Source organism: Cupressus sempervirens, chromosome 9 (genome assembly GCF_028749045.1).
Source record: "Cupressus sempervirens isolate cs-2001-9-10 chromosome 9, ASM2874904v1, whole genome shotgun sequence".
Classification (NCBI taxonomy): Eukaryota; Viridiplantae; Streptophyta; class Pinopsida; order Cupressales; family Cupressaceae; genus Cupressus; species Cupressus sempervirens.
Genome location: NC_143126.1, coordinates 534,309,803 through 534,325,574, shown reverse-complemented (window position 1 = coordinate 534,325,574; position 15,772 = coordinate 534,309,803). Strand labels below are relative to the sequence as shown.

The 15,772-nt window shown below is 36.3% G+C and overlaps 1 pseudogene; it reads left to right on the top strand.

Moving 5' to 3' along the window:
* LOC149539699 (S-adenosylmethionine synthase 4-like) overlaps nt 1-15,772 on the top strand; it is a 40,430-nt pseudogene that overhangs the window by 10,459 nt on the left and 14,199 nt on the right.

Sequence of the window (15,772 nt, the reverse complement as noted above, 5' to 3'; positions counted from 1 at the left end):
GTGACTTAATAATTAAATCAAATGATTTGATCAATAAGAAAAAACTTTATTACTCTAAAAATAAGTGATTTGGTTCAAGAGAATTAAACCTTGTCACAAGAGATAAAGGCACTAAAGGATGAAGTAGAAAGGTTGGAAGATGAGATGAAAAGGAACAAATGGTTGAGAAAAAATCAATAGATGATGAAGATAGGAGAGTAAGTGATTTGGTTGAAGACAATAATACCATGTCACATGATGTGAAGGCATTGACAGATGAAGTAACAAGGTTTGAAGAAGAGATCCAATGGAGCATAGTGGTTGAGTCAAGTTTGAATGATGAGGAGGAGAAGATAGTCACTCATTAGGTAAGAGATAATAACTTTAGGTATAGGATTGATTATTGGGGGGAATAAATAATTAAAGTAATTTATCAATTTTCAGCATTGTTATCGATAAGATTCAATTCTACCTATAACACCATTATATGTTAACTACTTCATTAATCATCCATTCATAACTAAAAAACATTCACATAAAAATAACTCTAGTATTTATCTCATGGAAACCTAATTTGGGTAAAACCATAGTGTGAGATTAGTGCTCTCAAATATATTAAACTCTTCTAAAATACGCTATGTTAGGAGCCTACCTTGTTAAGGTTACAAGAACACTGTTAGGTATGACCATGTTTGAGGATTTTTGTCTATACTTGTTAGAGTCTTTACTCTGTTAGGAGCAACCTTTTTGAAAGATTTCAACACTCTAATCTAAGAATTCTACCCTGTTAAAGGAATTACAATAGACGTATTAGGCCACCCTTTTAAGGGATTTCAACTATAATGATAATGAGAAAGTGACAATAAAAAAGTGACCTATATTTTTTACTATCTTGTTATATTAGATCTATTAAAGCTCCATAACAAAATTGCATACCATTAATCTTCTTCTATTCTCAAATATGATTGTAACCTGATTAGTGTTGCTATGCTCTGATAGCTCTTTTAATTTCTTCTTCACTTCGTCCTTCTCAACCACAATGCCCTCAATCATTTTACCTAATCCTTCTTCTTTCTTCCTTGTAGATGTCCTCCAAAACATAAAAACTTAAACCTAGATCTAACAATGACAATTTCATCTTCGCATCTTTTATGTTGGTGCGACATTGTTATCTAAAACTTCTTGAACAATCTCCTCTTCCTTGATCATTATGTCTTTACTTTATTCTTCATGCATCGACATAATTTTTTTTTTAACCTCCAACATTGACTTTGACCTTCTTACACCTTATACTTTGTAACCCCAATAAGAAGATATTCCTTAACCTAATAAAGTTCTGTTGTCACAAAAATTTGCACCCTTGCCTAAATTTTTTACCTAAAGGCAACCTTGTGAAACACGAAAAAAATCTCCAAGCTATGGGACTTGAACTATGAGAATGAGTCTCCAAAGAAGATTGACTTCCTTACTATTAGGGTGCACCTAACTACTCTTTGAGAGAAAAAGGGTGAAGGAATGCATGAAAGTTATCTACCTAATCTAATCTAAAAGGGGTGATACACCAAAATAGTCTAATTAGTCATATCTTTGGCTAACAATTCACTATTCATCAATATAACATCAAAATACATTGATTCAACCTTTGTCTTAATCCAATAGTTACATACAAATCATAAAACCAAATGAAATGCCATAAGGAAGGAACTTCACTCTATGACATTCAAAGGAAAGAATAGATATTGTTATGCAAAATGAAGAATGAAAATAAAACACCAACAAAGGCAAGAAGATTTTCTACTATTATTGATGGGAGAATGAGATAAAGCAGAAGATTACATTCAATTATAGAAAAAAGGAAAGTATAGTAACAACATGTAGAAAACTACTGCTATAGAATTAGAGAAAAATGACCAACCCTAAGAAGGGTTACAGAAAATGCTTTTATAGTTCAAGCATAACTCAGATTGCTTCTACCCTAAGGAAAAAATCAACAACTACATTAACGGTTGCAAAGGACAATCACTTCAAATTTGAGAGGAAAATTGATCATGGCGTTGGAAATATAAGAGGAGTAAGTGAGAGTGGGCGGGGGGTGAATCAGTTACCACTAAAATAAATTCTAGATCCCTTAGATGTCAACTATAAAATTCAGACTAACAAAACTAGTTATTGTTGGCACTCGGCAAACACACAAAAAGTTGTTGTAACTCGATAAATGTAGAGTGTGAATTACTTTAGTAAATCTTAAGATGTTATCAATAATTATTGCAAGCATTAAAGAAATAACATGAACACATGAGACACCAGGATTTAACATGGAAAACCAATTTGGGAAAAACCACCAATGTAACTAGTTATTGTTTTTCACTCTTCTGAAGTGAGCCTTGTTAGGAGCCAACCTTGTTAAAGGTTATAAAACACACTGTTAGGTGTGACCCTATTAGAGGATTTAATCACCCTATTGGGAGTGGCATTGCAAAAGGTCTTGAAACAATTCAATGGAATTTTTACCTTGTTAGAGGATTTGCAAATGGTTGTTAAACCAACTTTGTTAAGAGATTTTAGTTCACTGCTACAATGGTTAGAGAGTAACAATGAAATAACCTGATTATGATGCAACTAAATTTTTGATTATAGATCTCTTCTCTGGTTCATACTTGATCCTTCCTGATCGAATAATACTTTTTTGCTCCACAAGGATATCTTCTTATCCTTCAAGTTCACTTTCCTCTTCGTATCTCTTTCAACTTGTTCAACTTGCATCTCACACACACATTGATATCACAACTTGACCTTTTACTTATACCTTCTAGATTGTCAAGTCAGCTCAAATAAAAATTTGAATAACCAATATTCATCACCTTAGTCAGCTAGAATCAATAGGTAAATTGAATAATCTTTACATGCCAAAATAGAAAAATCTTTTGGTAGCCAACCCAACTTGGTAGAAATTGATTTTGAAGCAATTTCTTATGTTAACCAACAAAAGCTCGATTAACACTACAAACTTATAAAATTCCTTTGGTAACCAAGTGAGCGCAGTTTATATTGACTCTGTTCAACTTACCCTTTTTTAACCAAGTGAGCTTGGTTAACACTCTTCTCTGTTTGACTTCCTTCGACACCCGAGTGAGCTTGGTAGAAATTGCCTTTTGCATAGAGTAAACTTAAGAAGCCTCGGTAGACTAGGAAAACTATCTTCATTGACCAAGTGAGCTTGGCATGCACTGAATGTCAACTGATATGACATTTGTGTAACAACAAAGACAACAAGCAATTAATCAATTGTATCCAGCAATCTCCCTCTTTGGCATTGATGGCAACACAACATGTCATAGCACAATGAAATTTTTGAGAACAAGACTCCCTCTATTAGAAAGTTTCTCCCTCTTTGATTTTATGAAAAAATCTTTTCTTTTAGTGTTCTCCCTCTGTGAATGAACTTCTTAACTTCTTCCTCTGCAAAATTTTAGAAAGATAAGACAATAAACTTCTCCCTCTTTGACAATACATGCCAAAGACAATTTTGATTAGGGCCAATGTACCTTGAGTACAGATTCATCTGCAATATGTCCTTGTTAATATTGCATCAACTGATTGATTTTCAACTTGATGCATCACTAAACTTTGTTTAGTGAGCTTCAGATAGTGGAATGACCCCTAACTTACCTCTTAGACACAAAAATGCATCCTTAGGTAATGGCTTGGTGAATATATCTACAATTTTTTCTTTTGTATGCACATATTCCAATTTGATTTCTTTATCGTGTACCAATTCTCTTACAAAGTGATATTTGATAGCAATGTGCTTTATTTTGGAATGCATCACTGGTCTCTTTGATATATTGATTGCACTAGTGTTATGACAATACATCACTATTGGCTCTTTGATTTCAACCTTCATTCCTTCCAACATTTGTTTGAACCAAACAATGTTAGAACAATTTGTTGCTGCTACTAAATATTTTTCTTCTACTGTGGATTGAGATGTACAATTTTGCTTCTTGCTTGTCCAAGATATGAGCCTTTTACCAAGAAAGAATGCTCCACCAGTGGTGCTTTTTTTGTCATCAAGATTTCCTGCCCAATCAGCATCAGTAAATACTTTTAGATCAAGGTTGCCTCCAAGTTTGTACCATAAACCATAGTCTTCAGTACCTTTTAGATATCTCAAGATTCTTTTTATTGTCATCATGTGGTTTTCTCTGGGTTTAGCTGAGAATCTTGCTACTATCCCAATTGCTAAGGCAATATTGAGCCTTGTATGTACCACATATTGTAATTTACCAATCATTGATATGTATAAGATTTGATCTACTTCTTTGGAGTCATCATCTTTTGTAAGCTTAAGTCTAGTACACATGGGGTTCCAACTGGTTTTGAATCCTCCGTTCCAAATTTCTTGAGTATCTCTTTGATTTATTTAGATTGAGTGATATAGATACCATTTCTATTCTATTGTATCTGCAATCCAACAAAGAATTTTATTTCACCAAACATGGACATTTCAAATTCTTTATTCATTTGTTCTGAAAATGCTTTGCATAAGTCATCATTTCCTATGAAAAGAGTATCATCCACAAATATTTTTGCCAACGCAATCTTCTTATCTGGTCCTTCCTTAATGTATAGGTTGTTATTATCATTTGTTCTTTGAAAACCAATCTATATCAAATAGTTATGTAGTCTTTCGTACCAGGCTCTAAGAGCTTGTTTGAGACCATATAGGGCTTTGTGTAATTTGTAGACCATGTCCTTTTTGTATAGATCAACAAAACCTTCTGCCTATTTAATGTAGACTTCCTCATCAATAATTCCATTCAAGAATGTAGATTTAACATCCATCTGATATACTTTGAATCCTTTGTGAGTTGCATAAGCAAGTAAAGTCCTAGCACCTTCTTATCTTTTAATAGGGGTAAAAGTTTCACTATAATCAATACCTTCTTCTTGAGAATAACATTTACATACCAACCTTGCTTTGTTTGTTGACACTTTTCCGTCTTCATTTAGCTTATTTTTGAATACCCATTTTGTACCAATCACATTTTTATCTTTGGGCCTAGGTACAATTGTCCAAGTTTTATTCTTTTCTATCTATTCTATTTCTTCAATCATAGCCTCAATCCAACTCTCATTTTTCCAATGCATCTTTAACACTTCTAGGTTCAAATTCAACAAGTAAACATGTACCTATTAGTTTCCTTCTTGTCATTGTTCCATGTAGCTTGTCTCCAATGATTTGATCAGGTGCATGATGCCTTCTGACATATTTAGCCAATATAGCTTCTTTGACTTTTGAATGAACTGCACTATCTTCATTTTGAATTTCAACTTCTAGCTCGAGTCCTTCTATCTGTGTCTTGGGTTCTTTAGATGCGATATGCACTAACTCGATAGCCTCTAAATGTGACTTGAGTCCTTGTGACTTGCTCAATAGTTGATGGAGATTTGGAGAGCTCAGGAGATGAAGTCTTCTTTTTGTCAAATGTGTTTGGAAATGTATTAGGTTCATAGTAGAAAAATCTTCTGTAATCTTTTGGTTCTTTTTTGCAAACTCATCAATTGTCCCATGTGCACTTTCTATGATTTTGTGAGTGGACAAATTCAAACATTTGTATGCTTTACTTCCGTAGGAATATCCTAGAAATATACCTTCATCATCTTTTATATCAAATTTTCCTTTTCTAGATTCTTTCAAGATATAACATTTGCTACCAAATACTTTCAAGTAACTTACATTGAGTTTGTAGCCATACCATAGTTCATAGAGAGTTTTGTTTGAGTCCTTTAACTAAACTCGGTTCAAAGTATGAACTGCAGTGCTGATAGCTTCCTTCCAGTATTTGATAGCAACATTCTTCTCAATCATTAGTGTCCTTGAACAATCCATGATGGATCTATTTCTTCTTTTAGCTATTCCGTTCTACTTTGGAGTACCAGGGGCTGATACTTGTCTTTTGTTTCCTCTTTCAATGCAAAAATTGTTGAATTCATTTGAGATGAATTCACCACCTCTATCTGATCTTAAGAATTTCAATCTTTTTCCAATTTCCTTTTCTACTCTAGCAAGATACCATTCGAATTTCTCAAAAGCTTCTGATTTTTCTCTAAGATACATAGATACATAACAACCATAATTCTAGAATAATCATCAACAAAAAGAATGAATTTCTTTTCTCCACTATAAGTTTCTATTCCAATGGGTCCACATAAATTAGTATGCACAATTTTCAAGACATCTTCTGACTAATAGTTTTTGCTCTTAAAACTAGTCTTTCCCATTTTACCAATTTGGCGATTCTTGCATAATCCAACATTAGGTTTCTTCAAACTAGGGGGACCTCTTACTCTTCTAAGTTTTCTAATCTTGACCATATTATCAAAGTTCATATGACATAGTCTTTTGTGCCATAGCCAACTTTCTTCTACTTGAGCAATAAAACATGAACAATCACCAAGATCAAGATAAAATAGGTTACCTTTTGTTTGCCTATCTGATCCAATCAGATTTCCTTGGTTATCCAACAATATTTCCTTACCATTCATGAATTCTACCTTGAATCCAATGTTTTTCAGCTGTGCCACACTTAGTAAATTATGTTTTAGTCCTTCAACCCAATAGGCATTGTCACATACGAGTTCATTGGTTAATGAGATTCGACCTTTCCTTTTATGCAACAAGGTTCATTGTTTCCAAACCTTACACTACCTACATCATAATGTTCAAAATGTTCAAACTTAATTTTTTCTCCAATCATATGGTGAGAACATCCACTATCTATGATCCATGTGTCATTTTTTCTAACATGAGAGACAAGTGCCATCTTATCTCCTTCATCATCAGACTCATCTTTTACAACAATATGCACTATTTCATCTTCATTGTTATCAAAATCTTTAGCCATAAAACAAGTTTTCTTACCTTTGTCTTTATAGGGTTTGTGACCTTTGAATTCCTTCTTGCCTTTGTACTTGTGGCTTTTCTTTTCTTCCTTGCCTTCTTTGTTTGGATATCTAGCAACAATGTGATCAATTTCTTCACAAGAAAAACAAATTAGAGGGATTTTACCTTTGTACTTTCCCCTGTTCCTAGAATATTTCTTTGCAAGTAGAGCTTCAACAATTTCAAGATCACTATCAGAACTTTCTTCAGTTTCTTCCTTACTTTCTGATTGATTATCTTTTATTTTCTTGATTTTTTCTTTGAGTGAGAGTTTAGCTTCAAATGCAAACTCAATATTCTTGGAGGCAGGAACATAGTTGTCAAAGTTGTCTAGTTCAAAAGTTGTCAATCTTCCTACTAGAGCATTCAAGCCTATCTTGTTATTTGGATCACATCTCTTTTCTTGAATAGAAGATACTCTAGTTGTATAAATGGGAAGCAAAGTTTTGAGAACTTTACTTACAACAGTTTGTTCTTTGATTTCTTTTTCAGATGCTTTGATTGTACTAACACTGGCCTTAATTCTTTCCACATAATTTGCAACATTTTCATCTTCTCTCATCCTCATTTGATCAAATTGTCCTCTAAGGCTTTCTACTTTGGCTCTTCTTACATTGTCATCTCCTCCATAGATTTATTTCAGCCTGTTCCACATATCAAAAGCAATTTTATAGTATTTGACCTCATCAAATTCAACATAACTAAGAGTAGATGCAATGTCAATCATCATGATGTTATGGTTCTTCTTCTCAACAATATCATCAACTGATAATGTTCCGGTGGGAGTTTTATATTCTTCATCAAGATATTTGCATCTTGAATCACTGATGGTAGCTAGGTGAAGCCTCATAAGTTCTTGCCATGCTACAAAGTTGTCACTATTCAACTTTGGAATCTCTCTCTTGTAAGACATCTTGATCTTTGGCTTAGGCCCTTGAAACCTTCTCTGCAAGCACCAAAAGCTTTGATAACAATTATTGGAAATATAAGAGGAGTAATTGAGAGGGGGGTGAATCAGTTACCACTAAAATAAATTCTAGATCCCTTAGATGTCAACTATAAAATTCAAACTAACAAAATTGGTTACTGCTGATACTCAGCAAACACACAGAAAGTTGTTGTAACTCAGTAAATGCATAGTGTGAATTAGTTTAGTAAATCTTAAGATGTTATTAGTAATTACTTGCAAGCATGAAAGAAATAACATGAACACATGAGACACTAGGATTTAACTTGGAAACCTAATTTGGGAAAAACCATCAATGTAACTAGTTACTATTTTTCACTCTTCTAAAGTGAGCCCTGTTAGGAGCCAACCCTGTTAAAGGTTACAAAACACACTGGTAGGTGTGACCTTGTTAAAAGATTTAATCACCCTGTTAGGAGTGGCCTTACAAAAGGTCTTGAAATAATTCAATGGAATTTCTACCCTATTAGAGGATTTACAAATGGTTGTTAAACCAACTCTATTAAGAGATTTTAGTTCACTGTTATAATGGTCAGAGAGTAACAATGAAATGACCTAATTGTGATGCAACTGAATTGCTGATTATAGATCTATGCTCTAGTTCATACTTGATCCTTCCTAATCAAATAATACTTTTCTGCTCCTCAAGGATATTTGCTTATCCTTCAGGTTCACTTTCCTCTTCTTATCTCTTTCAACTTGTTCAACTTGCATCTCACACACACTTTGAAATCACAACTTGACCTTTTACTTATACCTTCTAGATTGTCAAGTTAGCTCAAATAAAAATTAGAATAACCATTATTCATCACCTTAATCAGCTAAAATCAATAGGTAAATTAAATAAGCTTTACATGCCAAACTAAGAAAATCTTTTGGTAGCTGACCCAGCTCAGTAGAAATTGATTCTAAAAAAGTTTCCTATGTTAACCAACAGAAGCTCAGTTAACACTGCAAACTTCCAAAATTCCTTTGGTAGCTAAGTGAGCTCAATTAATATTGACTTTGTTTAACTTACCCTTTTTTAACCAAGTGAGCTCAATTAACACTCTTCTCTGCTTGACTTCCTTCGATGCCTGAGTGAGCTCAGTAGAAACTACCTTCTGCACAAAGTAAACTCAGGAATGCTTAGTAGACTAGGAAACTATCTTCATTAAACAAGTGAGCTTGACTTGCACTAACTGTCAATTGATATGACATTTGTGTAACATCAAAGACAGCACACAATTAATCAATTGTATCCAACACATGGTACACATCGAGATGCAGGAAAATCATATCTTTCATAGCCAATAGAGCCTTGAGGAGATAGAAATAGTGGCCATTATTTCTTTGACAAGGTAGATGGATAACCAAGCAGTGACAGATTGTCCCTTTACATTTATTAGGCATGGGAAATGTCAAAAGTGACTAGTGTGTACACTAATATGTTAGCAAGAAACACTAATCTATTTTAAAACCAAAGCATTAACTAACAAAATTAATATAAACTTTAGATGAGACAAAGTGAGGTCCTCAAATGAGAATATGAGCCATGGATAGGCTCTATCAATGAGGATGATCACTTGATGTATGGATGTGTCTATTTGGTAGGATGTATGCTCGATTGCTTCCAAATGCTTCAATGGATGTTTGATGGCTTTTTGGTGTGAGTGAGTGAGATTGGTAAAATGGCTTCTCAAAACAACATTATAAGTTTATGGTAATGGATTGTGATTAAAATGGCTTGGGAGGTGATTCCTTAAATAGGAAAAGGGCTTGAGGGATCAAGGACTAGGATGCAAGGATGGGAGAAAGCTTATGGAAGGTTTAGATTGAATGAGAGGAGAGCACATGGATTGTGCTTCCTTATAGCCAATCAAGGAGTGGCACATGTCACAAGGTCATTGGTTCGAGCAAGAGGGGTTGAGGGGTCAACAAAGGAGGCTCAAAGCTCATAAAGACCTCATAATGGCTTGTAAGAGCAATGAATGGGCTTGCAAGAGTCATTCATGGCTTTGTAAGAGCTTTTATGGCTTGGTGGTTGGGATATTTTGAGGGGAGAATTTAACTTGGTTTAGGAAAGTCTTAAGCTTGCTTAGGAATGTGCAAATGATTAGGGGATGGGTTAGGCTTGGGTTAGGATTAGATTAGGGATGTTAGAGATGTGCAAGTGGATGGTATTGATGAGAGTGGGTGAGTTAGTGGCTAAGCTTAGTTAGTATGGGTGGATGGGGTGGATTAGGCTAAATGGAGGATTTAGGATAGTTTAGGGGCTATTATATTTGAGGGTTTTGTTTATCAAATAGACTTATTTAATAAATGAGGGTTTTGGAATTAGATAGGAGAATAGGATTAATTGATAAATAATAGGTTTTTTGATTTATCAATTAGGACTATAGATGATTTAATGAGATTAATCAGCTAGGGGATGGCAAAGGTTAATTTAAATAGAAATTTAATTAATGATGCCTTTAGAGATAGCTAAATAGGATTACCAAAGCAGTGTAATCAAATTTAGGTGTCTACATTTTGCCCCTCTTTGACATAGTGTTGAGACAACACTATTTCAAAGAAGTTTGAATGAAGATGACATGAGAAAGATGTTTTAGCAACAAGGTTGCCCCAGTCTTGGATAAGAAGAGGAGAGACTAGACTTAGAGATGCCCCCTCAAGAAGGTGGCAGGAAGAGAAGGCGAGGCCTGACAGCTTCTTGAAAAGCACAAGAATCAAGGACGAGCGGGAGGATAGAGAGTGACTAAGAGAGGAGGGGAGAGAGCTCAAGCTCTCACTATGGGAGAATGAGACAAAGAAAAACCATGTGCACAAGGATAACCAAGGGCTAAGAATGGGAGGGTAGGGTTGGGGAGAGTATGATTCTAGGATTATGATTGATGATGATTAAGATTATGATTGATCCAGGAGCTACAATTATGATTGATGCAAAAGCTATGATTATGATTGATGCAAGAGCTATGATTATGATTGATGCAAGATTGGATATGATGGGATTGAGAGATTGGTTGGATCATGATGGCAGGATTCATTGGATGGGATGTTTGGATAGGATCATATTCGTGGATAGGATATGAGGCTTTGATAGGATGGAAGTATGAAGTAATCCATTTAAGCATGAGCGTGGGGGTGTTCCAAAGGGGAGCACTACCATGTAATTGAGCATTTATTTTGATATAGGAATATTGGGTATATTCTAGGGTTACTAAGAACATCAAGGCCTTTGTACCAATATTACAGAGGACTAATGTAAAACAAAATGCCAGGATTGCCCCAGCATCACACATGAATCCTGGAAGAGTCAGAGTGGGAATGATATGGGGGAACCCACTAGCAGAAAAGAAAAGAAAAGATGAAAGACCTGATTAAGACCTTGCACTCGAATTGCCCCATTCATAGCACACCATGATATAAAAGATCGTGGTGACCGTGAGGAGGGAATAACCCAAATCATTTGGAAGAGATACATTAAGAACCAAACTTGAAATCTCAAAAACAAAAGAAATCAAAAGAAAATGTAAATCCATAAAAAAGTTAACTTTTTGCCAAAGAGATCAGTAGGACTGGATACTGACGGACCAAGATCAGATGAGAGGAAGGATGCATCCTGCAAGGATCTATCGGTAATATCGAGGAGTAGGATGAGCTGGGAAAGCAGAATTCTTTAGGACAACATTTTGATGACAAGGGATCTCATACAAGGATTCACTAAAGCACCTAACCAAGAGAACTGCAAGTTACGATCAAGCAAGAATTGATGCAAAGAGATGAGAGGAATACAATGAGACCAAGATAAGGACTAATGCTCAAGGAATATACAACTGATGGATCAAAGGATGTACAAGGGATTACCAGTCAAAAGCACAACATGATAGGATAGCGACAGGAAAGATAAAGATGAAGAGATAGTGGATAGGAGGATTGGGATGAGGAGATAGTGAGATAAAAAAGCTCAGAATGAGAGGATAGCAAATGGAAGCTCAGGATGAGGGATAGCTAAGGGCTAGATACCAATGACAAGGGATGTACTAGGTGATGGAAAGATGGAGGTAATGCTGGGAGATGCAAGGATAGATGAAAAAGGGAACAGTGGATAGAGGAATGCAAAAGATAAGGATTGATGGAAAGATGGACACGACACGGTCTCCAAGGAATAGAGTGCCCCCAGTTATAATATGCTATCCAAGAGGATTTTTTATGAGGGATGCGATAGGATTGAATATTGGTCAACAAGAGGATGAGGGAGATAGATGGAAGCTAGGATGTGAAAAGTTAATGAGGTAGAGGATAAGGAGGATGGGTGGATTAGAGATAGGTGGATACAAACTTTGATGGAAAATGGATGGCAAAGGGATGACCAAAAGCATGTATCTAGTGGTGGACTTTATTTCTATCAATATCCAATGTGGGTGAAATGGATAGGATGTGGTTGGTATGGTGGGATGAGATGGGGATGATGGGTGATGGAATGTGCCCCTAAGTGTATAGAGCATTTGGATGGAGGGATTACACATGACGCTTGTTTGCCAAGTTTTCATCATGGTACTTATCCATGGCGCTTGAATTGCCAAGTTTTCACCAATGGATGATTTTTTTTTTTTTTTTTTTTGATGCATTTTTACTCCTAGATGTTGGTAGGATGGATGGAAAAGGATTGGTTTGAACAAGTGGAATGGTGGGTGGGAGTTTGGTAGATAATGGATGGGAAGACATAAGACTTGTGGGTAAATGGATGAGGAAAATGGAAAGATCATCATTGGAACACACCTTGAGAGGTGATAAAGTAGTGGGAAAGATGCTATTGAGCGAGGTTGAGGAGAAAATGGAGGAAGAGAAAGATAAGGACTAAAAGTAGAGTTGGAAGACGGAGGATGGGAAATTTAGGATAAGAAGCATATGGACTAAGAGTGGATTGGGGGGATGAAGGATGCATTTATGGGGATTTGGATAAAGGATGGATGGATGAGGCTTTTTGAGTAGCATGAATGGATGCCAATTGAGATTTTTCTTTGAGATGCATTTCTTTTAGGAGCATCTTCGGTATCCACATGATTTTTAACTTTTGCAGCTTGGGCCTTTCTGGCCTCTTGACCTTTTCTTTGATTTGGATCAAATGCTTCTCTTATGGAACATGTATTTTAGAAGGGACATGTATAGACTTGGATTTTTGTGGATTTTTGGATTTATGCTTTTTTATTTTGGCATTCAATATGCATTTATTAGCCATGGTATGGGAACAACATCATGGAGGATATGGAGGGATTATTGGAGTGAGATAGGTTGAAGGTTGGACGGGATTCAAGGATGAGTGCCTTTGATGATCTAGCTGGTGGAGTTGAGGGGATGGAATGATGGATTGGAAGATAGGATATGGATATATATAGTTGCTCAAAATGGATGGAGGGAATGAAGGATGTGGGCCTAAAATAGATGGAAACAGGTAAGGTGTAGGTCCCAAAATAGATGGGGGAGATAAAGAATTCATATTAGGTATATAAGGACCCAAAATGGATGGGAAGGGTGGGGGATTTGGATAAGGGATGTATGGACCCAAAATGGAGGGTTGAAAAGAAGTAGGATAAGGGCCCAAAATAGATATAGGATAAGATGGATGGGAATGTTGGGGTGAAGATGGAAGGACTTGCGACCATGTAGGAATAGCGGGGATACCAACATCTAGAGATACATTTTTATTTCTTTCTTCAATATGATGTTCATTATTTGGAACACAGATGTGAGTCCATTATTAGCTAAAGGAGTCAAAACTTCATATATGATAGTTAGTTCTTCTTCGATGGATCTATAATCATGGATTATGGGAGATGTATGATCATGGAGTAGAGGGGATGGAAGGAGAGGATCTTGATAGGGATGGGTTGATGGGAATGGATCTTGAGATAGAGCAGGTGTGATGGTGGGATTCAGATATGGAGGGGATGGTAAAAGTGGATTATGTAGGGGAATAAGTGGGGTGATAGGTTCTTCTTTTATGTCATGGGATATTTTAACATGCTTTTGGACAAGATTTTGACATGAATGGATGGGAGTGGATGGTATGATAGGAGAAGTATGGATGGTCTCTTTAAGTGAGGTAGATGGATGGGTAGGAGTTTCTTCAATGGGGATGAGTTGATGGGGGATGGGCTCATTAGGTTCATTATATAGGATTTGGGTAATGCTAGGAGGAGGAGATGTGGATGGGATTTGGAGGGATTCGATGGATGGGAAGTAGGAGATGGAAGGGGTTTGATAAGTGGGGTGGATGTGGTATGGATGGTAGTGATAGGATGAGGTAAGAGGAGTGATGGGGGTGGGAGATGGATTTGCTTTGAGTTTCCTTGTAAAATTCCTTGGAGACAAGTGTGTTGGACTAGGAGGAGTACGGGGATTGGGGTGATGCATTGTAGAACTAGGATTGGTTGGAGGATTTGGAAGAGATTGGGATGGTGGATTTGGACTAGGGATGTAGCTACTAGAATTGTTCTGGAATGGTGGAGGCTGGGAGATGAAGGTAGAGGAAGATGGAGATATGACTGATGTATAAGAGGAATATGTGGGCACAATATAAGGAGGAGGTAAGGATGAGGATAATAATGGATTTCCCTTGTCAAAGGTAGGGTAGGGAGTACTAGTGGGTATGTTTGGAGGAGGGATGGAGCAGTTTGGAGGAATGTTTGGATTTTGGAGGATGTTTGGAGGAATATCTCTAAGGCTTTCAATATACTCGTCATAATCGACAAGATCATCATCATCATTGGAATAGGATGGAGTGGGAGAAAAGGAGGGATGACCAAACTCACCATAATAGGATTGTGACATCATGTTGTGATGATGAGCTAGGTGGGGATGAAATGTTACTAGTCTAGGCTTGGATGAATCTCGGATGAGGCAGTGGCTACGCTAAGTATGCCTTTCATTTGGGTTGAATGATTGACCAATGGTTGGGTTGTTGCGAATGGACTTGCTAACAACCATTTCAAAGGATAGACAAGTGATCTCTTTAGCAAAATGATTTGATTTTTTCTTGAAACACGGGGAGGATGTTGAACACGCAAGCATGTCAAACATACGAATAGCCCTATAAGGTTTTCTAGGATATATAGGATTAGCTAGGGGTGTCCTTGATATACGCAAGGTATGTGAGGCCCAAATTAGTAGATGAAACCAAAAAGATGTCACACAACTGAGAGGAGCGATAACCCACTTCTCCTCTTTCACTTCTCAAGGGTATAAAGTTCCTTGAGGTTTAGCTCGAGTGAAAAAATCTTGATCCGAAGAGAGGTGTCTTTGGATTCACCTCCCAATATTTATACTCCACCGGAATGCTGGAGTTGAGGTTGTCCCAAGGGGTGATGAAATCCCCAAGCAGGTCCCCTAAAACTAAAAACAAGGTTTTGGATCCTAGTCTTATGCACCCAAGATGGCCCACAAAGGCGATAAGGGGAGAGAAGATTCAGACGACCTTGGGCTAAAAAGCAGAGTTCTTCCACCAACTGATTCTTAGATTGTCTGATCTATTGAAAACACAAGTGATTAAGATATAGATGTTCAATTCCAACTTGACAGCGTCGTCAACATAATGGAAATCGAGAGATCATCAACATAAGTAAATCACACGCATGAAAGCTTTTAAAAAGGAGGGAATAAGCATATTTTCACTTTAGAGCATTCAAGATTGAATGAAGTTCATTTTAAGCACCAAAGTTAAAGTGTGTTGATTTGCAATGTTCTTTAATACCCAAAATCAAATGTTCATCGCATTCGTTCTTTTTAACCTTTAGCATCCAAGATTGTGTTGATAATGCATTCTAATGAAAATGTTATGTTTTAATCCATGGCATTCAAGATTTGATTTGAGCAACATGCATTCAAAGACAAGTGTTTAA